Raw genomic sequence first — 6,910 nt, 5'->3', positions numbered from 1 at the left:
AAAGGGGGTCTGCAGATGAGGAGGGAAGAAGAGGGAGTGTGTGCACAGATAGGGTGCAGGAAAGTAAAGAGAGATGGAAGAAGTATGAACAGTATGTGGGAGGTGTGAGTCAGTCTGTTCTGGTATGACCCTTCTCACCTTGAAAGTGAGAGGGAGACAGGCAGGCTGCCCAGGGGGAAATATGACATGGCAGATACCTACGTAACCTCTGAGATAAATAAAGACAGTGTGGTCCCAGGCAGAGCTGGGCTTACTGTGTGGTAACTAAGGAAGACATGCACACACCCTCTAGTCTAGGCCAACCTAGTGCCTGGCTCCACTCTAAAGACATCTGGCCCCTTATAAAACATGTCTCAACATCTCTGCTGGACCCAACTAGACTCTGGCAACATCTGAGCCTGAACCAATGGGGGGGTCAGTTCTATTCTCAAATGATCCCTTTGGACATGACTGCAATGTTCAACACATCATTCTCAATGCATTTTATGCACACTTTGAAAACAACAATATCGAGCCGGGTGTGAGGGCCGTCACCAACCCAGAGGACTCGGTGAGCTTGCTCTGCAAGGACGACGTGAGAAAGGTCTTTAATCAGGTCAACACCCGCAAGGCCGCGTAGCCCAGCGGTTTTCCAAGGCGCGTCCTCAGAGCAGGCGCAGAAAAGCAGGGAGGCATATAAACTCAGCAAAAAAAGAAACGTCCCTTTTTCAGGACCCTGTCTTTCAAAGATAATTTGTAAAAATCCAAATAACTTCACAGATCTTAATTGTAAAGGGTTTAAACACGGTTTCCCATGCTTGATCAATGAACCATAAACAATTAATGAACATGCACCTGCGGAACGGTCATTAAGTCACTAACAGCTTACAGACGGTAGGCAAAGAAGGTCACAGTTATGAAAACTTAGGACACTAAAGAGGCCTTTCTACTGACTCTGAAAAACACCAAAAGAAAGATGCCCAGGGTCCATGCTCATCTGCGTGAATGTGCCTTAGGCATGCTGCAAGGAGGCATGAGGACTGTAGATGTGGCCAGGGCAATAAATTGCAATGTCCTTACTGTGAGACGCCTAAGACAGCACTACAGGGAGACAGGATGGACAGCTGATCGTCCTCGCGTAACAACACCTGCACAGGATCGGTACATCCGAACATCATACCTGCAGGACAGGTACAGGATGGCAACAACAACTGCCCGAGTTACACCAGGAATGCACAATCCCTCCACCAGTGCTCAGACTGCCTGCAATAGGCTGACAGAGACTGGACTGAGGGCTTGTAGGAATGCTGTAAGGCAGGTCCTCACCAGACATCATCGGCTACGACGTCGCCTATGGGCACAAACCCGCCATCGCTGGACCAGACAGGACTGGAAAAAAGTGCTCTTCAATGATGAGTTGCGGTTTTGTCTCACCGGGGGTGATGGTCGGATTCGCGTTTATCGTCGAAGGAATGAGCGTTACACCGAGGCCTGTACTCTGGAGCGGTATCAATTTGGAGGTGGAGGGTCCGTCATGTTCTGGGCCGGTGTGTCACAGCGTCATTGGACTGAGCTTGTTGTCATTGCAGGCAATCTCAACGCTGTGCGTTACAGGGAAGACATCCTCCTCGCTCATGTGGTACCCTTCCACCAGCCATTCTGCTAATTCTTCATGCAAGACAGGAATGTCAGTGTTCTGCCATGACCAGCGAAGAGCCCGGATCTCAATCCCATTGAGCACGTCTGGGACCTGTTGGATCGGCAGGTGAGGGCTGGGACCATTCCCCCTATAAATGTCCGGGAACTTGCACGTGCCTCTTTAAAGACAGGGTCCTGAAAAAGGGGCGTTTCTTTTTTTGCTGAGTTTATGTGGAGGTCGAGTGGAGGCCTGAGGGCACACACTTAATATTTTGTGAAATCTGTTATGAATGTATTGTAATGTTTTTAAAATGTACAGGTGCCTTAATTTTGCTGGACCCCAGGAAGAGTAGCTACTGGTCCTCTAGGACCTCTATATCAGGCGGTGTGAAAAGAAGGCCCGGAAAATCGTCAAAGACCCCTACCACCCAAGCCATCGACTATTTTCTCTGCTGCCGCATGGCAGGAGGTACCGGTGCATCAAGTCTGCCAACAGGCTCTTGAACAGCTTCTATCACCGAGTTTACCTTGTATCATAATTTACCTTTTATTTCAATATCTCTATGCACACTCACAGAGCCCTACACACTCACACACAAACACTCGATCCATCACTTGCTTGCTCACACATAATATGCACATACATTTGACTGTACACACCCACACACCCCCTTACATGCAAGCTGCTTCTACTCTGTTTATCTAATATCCTGTAGTCTAGTGCCCTTACATACATACATACATACATACATATCTACCCCCATCACTCCAGTATCCCTGCACATGTAAATATGCTATTGGAACTGACTTCTTAAATATTTCCTTTATATAGTATGAATACTTACTTTATTGTGTATTTCATATTTCATATGATTATTTCTTGTGTTTCTTTTAGTAATACATTGTTATTGATTATTGCATTGGATTTTTTTGTTTGCAAGAATGGCAACTCACTGCACTTGCCCAAGTGACATTAAAACTTGAAACTAATAAGTTGCAATATGGGTTATGCAATTAACTATTTACATGGAACTATTTATATGCAACAATATATCATTAACTACAGTACGCAATGACCTTCTCACTCAAAGTCAGAGATTTGCAAACCAATTCTTAGGCACGTCTATAGAATACCATCCATAGCAGCATTCTGGTCCTTTATGGAGAACACAGGCTGTTGATAATAGCAGACACTTCCTGTGATTGAGACAGAGTTGTGGTTAGAGAGATAAATGCTCTACGAACTGATGATGTCACAGTTCACAGCAGTGCAAAAATCACTGAACAGTATCGAGTTTCTTCCAGCAGTCCCTCCCTGCCCACCTCAATCATTCCTAAGCATCAAGAGGGCATCATAATTACTCATATGAATTATCAAACGGAGGACAACTGAGTGGCAAACCGTTTAAGCCATTAGAAATAATTATACTTATAAAGTATTAGATAGCATTTAGATTATTGCAAGAGCTAGGTAAGAACTTCTAACCTGTTATGGTTGGGACACTTTAATGCAACTCCCCTTATGTATGCATTTATAAAGTCTTTATAACAGCTACATAAGACATTATAACATCTGTCATAGGCAGTCATAAACATTATAAACAATGGCACAAGAGTACCAATGGTTGATAGGTGCAGGGCTATGGGATTCAACTGAGAAACACTAACACACAGCTCAGGGAGTATTGTGCTGTTGGGCTTTAGACAAAGACCAGCTGTGGCAGCAGGATGAGCAGTGAACAGCAGAGTCTAATTGGGTTGTCGTTTCCTCTTTGTTGTGATTCTTACTGTGTCCAGGTGTGGCCTCTCTCTCTCTCAGGGTTTGTAACCTAGGGGGAATGCTGGAGATTTCAAATTCACTTCTGAGACACTGTTTAATGTCTTATCTGCTTCTCAGCTTCCTCCCCGCCTGGCACACACATACAAAAACGTATATACACACATGCACACTTGTCTGCTCTAACACACGCATACTTATGCACATGCACGTAGACCTTCGATCTTTCTCACAGATGCGTATGCACACATGCATTATTTTTTATCTCTTACACACATGCACACCCATACTGCAAACACCCATACTGCCCACACCACACACTGTTGGATGTCCACAATACCTCAGAAGTGTTCTCCCTCCTTGGCCTTCATGCACAAACACACAGTGAAAGCCTGAGAGTATCCAGCAGATCAGAGCGAGGGGTTTGGGGTGAAAGGGCTCCTCGTCCCGAGGGAGTAAAGCAATTTGGTGATTCAGCCGCAGCTGGCGGCACACAATAATATGAAATCAGAGAGAGGCACTCTGAACGGTGACATCAGCATGGAGCAATGCACAGGCCCTGATTATCACAGAGAAAATCTCAGGCTACTCGTCAGAAAATGTATGTCTGATGACAGTTTGTTTGTGTGTGCGTGTGTGTGCGCGCGTGCGCTTGTGCTGCTACCCAAATGGGTACTGGAAATCCCCGAACGTCCCCACAAGGATAGTAAAAACAGGAACATTCTCCCTCGTGGGTATCAAGGCACAAGGTGAGACCCAGATGCAAACACAGGAGGTAGATGGTTGGAGTCTTACAATGTTTAATCATCCAAAGGGGTAGGCAATAGAATGGTCATGGACAGGCAAAAAGGTCAAAACCAGATCAGAGTCCAGGAGGTACAAAGTGGCAGGCAGGCAGAATGGTCAAGGCAGGCAGAATGTCAGGCAGGCGGGTTCAAAGTCCAGAAAGAGGCAAGGATCAAAACCGGGAGGACTAGAAAAAGGAGAATAGCAAAAGCAGGAGAACGGGAAAACCGCTGGTTGACTTGGAAACATACAAGACGAACTGGCACAGAGAGACAGGAAACACAGAGATAAATACACTGGGGAAAACAAGCGACACCTGGAGGGGGTGGAGACAATAACAAGGACAGGTGAAACAGATCAGGGTGTGACAGTGGGTTAGGGGTTAAAGGGAAACTTCACCGCTAAACATTACTGCTTGGAATGTTTTTTCAGTCTGCCTATATGAGTGATGAGAGGCGTTTCAGACATAATTATGCACCATAGTAGTATTTTAGAATTGTTGCGCTGGGAGAGTTCAGCCAATGACGTCATTGGTTGATTGAGCCTGCTGTCTGATCTAAAATTGAATGGAGTCATGTTTTGTAGCAATTATGCTGGTCTCTGTGTGTTGTCGATTGCACAATCACACTAGCAGTGCATAAATATGGATGTCCTTGTTCAATAGAGCCACAACATGCGGACTGCAGCCTGACAGCTGTAAAAAGGCTTCAAAACGGGGCGGACAGTTCTTACTGGAGAGGGTCACAGCAGACCCTATGGATCGTGTGCCTGTGACAGACCATCACAGTTTCGATGAAGATGTAGATAGAGGTGTGTTGGAGACATTCTTCAGAACCTCCATGATCAACTGGTGGTATTTTTTGGATGGTGTATCAATATACCCAGTCACTACAAAGATACAGGTATGCTTCCTAACTCAGTTGTCAGAGAGGATAGAAACCACTCAAGGATTTCACCATAAGGACAATGGTGACTTAAACAGTTACAGAGCTTAATTGCTGTGATGGATGAAACCTGAGGATAGATTAACAACATTGCAGTTACTCAACCATATTAACCTAATTGACAGTGAAAAGAAGCACATATTAAAAATATTCCTAAACATGCATCCTGTTTGCAACAACAGACTAAAGTAATACTGCAAATAATGTGGCAAAGCAATTAACTTTATCCTGAATACAAAGTGTTTGTTTGGGGCAAATCCAATCCAACACATTACTGAGTACCACTCTCCATATTTTCAAGCATAGTGGTGGCTGCATCATGTTATGGGTATTCTTGTAATCATTAAGGAATGGGGAGTTTTGGGGGGATAAAAAATAAACTAAATGGAGCTAAACACAGGCAAAATCCTAGAAAACCTGGTTCAGTCTGCTTTCCACCAGACACTTGGAGAAGGATTCACCTTTCAGCAGGAAAATAACATAAAACCCAAGGCTAAATATACACTGTAGTTGCTCACCAAGAAGACAGTGAAAGTTTCTGAGTGGCTAAGTTACAGTATTGACTTTAATCTACTTGAAAATCTAAGGTAAGATCTGAGAATTGTTTTCTAGCAATGATCAACAATCAATTTGACAGAGCTCGAAGAATTCTGAAAAGAATAATGGGCAAATGTTGCACAGTCCAGTTGTGAAAAGCTCTTAGAAACTTACCCAGAAAGACTCACAGCTGTAATCGCTGCCAGAGGTGCTTCTACAAAGTATTGATTCAGGGTTCTGTAATTCATTTTCAATCAAGTGTTGTCAGAGGAAGGCCCAAAAAATTGCCATAGACTGTTCACTCTGCTACCATCCGGCAAACTGTACCGGAGCATCGGCTCTCGGACCAACAGCTCCGAGACAGCTTCTACCCCCAAGCCATAAGACTGCTAAATAGTCAATTAATGGTACCCAAATTATCTACAATGACTCTATCTTGCACTGACCCTACGCACACTCATTCAATTTTTATATACACACCATATACACACTCACACACACTGTCAGTCCTACACAAATTTCTCACACATTCAAACACTACATACGTATTCACACATAAAACACACACTCGCATACCGACACAACACAACACAAACATACATACACTTTTACACTCATCATTTGCCGCTGCTACTCTATTGTTTATTTTGCTCTTATTACTATCTATCCGGATGCGTAGTCACTTTACCCTGCCTTCGTGTACATATCTACCTCAAGTACCTTGTACCTCTGGTACTGGTACTCCTTGTATATAGCTCCATTCTTGTGTATTTCATTTTATTCCCCTTCTGTTAGTTACTATTTCATTTTGAATTATTTTTCTTTAAACTCTGCATTGTTGGGAAAGTTTCGTAAGCAAGCATTTCACTGCAAAGTCTACACCAGTTGTATTTGTTGAATGTGTTAGCTGTTGATGTTACTCTTCAATAACACAGACCCCAAAGCAAATCAGGGGGAGGAAAATAGGTTTATTCAAAGAAAACAAATCATGCGGGGAGGTAGATGTTCATTCTCCCCGGTCCTCAGTGATTCTCTCCACAGAACAAAGGGACAGGATGTAGTTTTATAACCCAACCCTAGCCTGTGGTTGACCAATTAGAATTCCTTGCAATTAGCTGGGACAATGGCCAAATAACAAGTATCATATTTCAGGCTCAATGTATACACAATTTGGACCAATGAGAACTTGCCATGTAGCTATGAGTCCCGGACTGAAATTCCTCCCATGTCTCTGACCCATTGATAATGG

Source organism: Oncorhynchus mykiss, chromosome 2 (assembly GCF_013265735.2).
Source record: "Oncorhynchus mykiss isolate Arlee chromosome 2, USDA_OmykA_1.1, whole genome shotgun sequence".
In the NCBI taxonomy this organism is placed as follows: Eukaryota; Metazoa; Chordata; class Actinopteri; order Salmoniformes; family Salmonidae; genus Oncorhynchus; species Oncorhynchus mykiss.
This window is presented reverse-complemented; position numbering follows the sequence as displayed.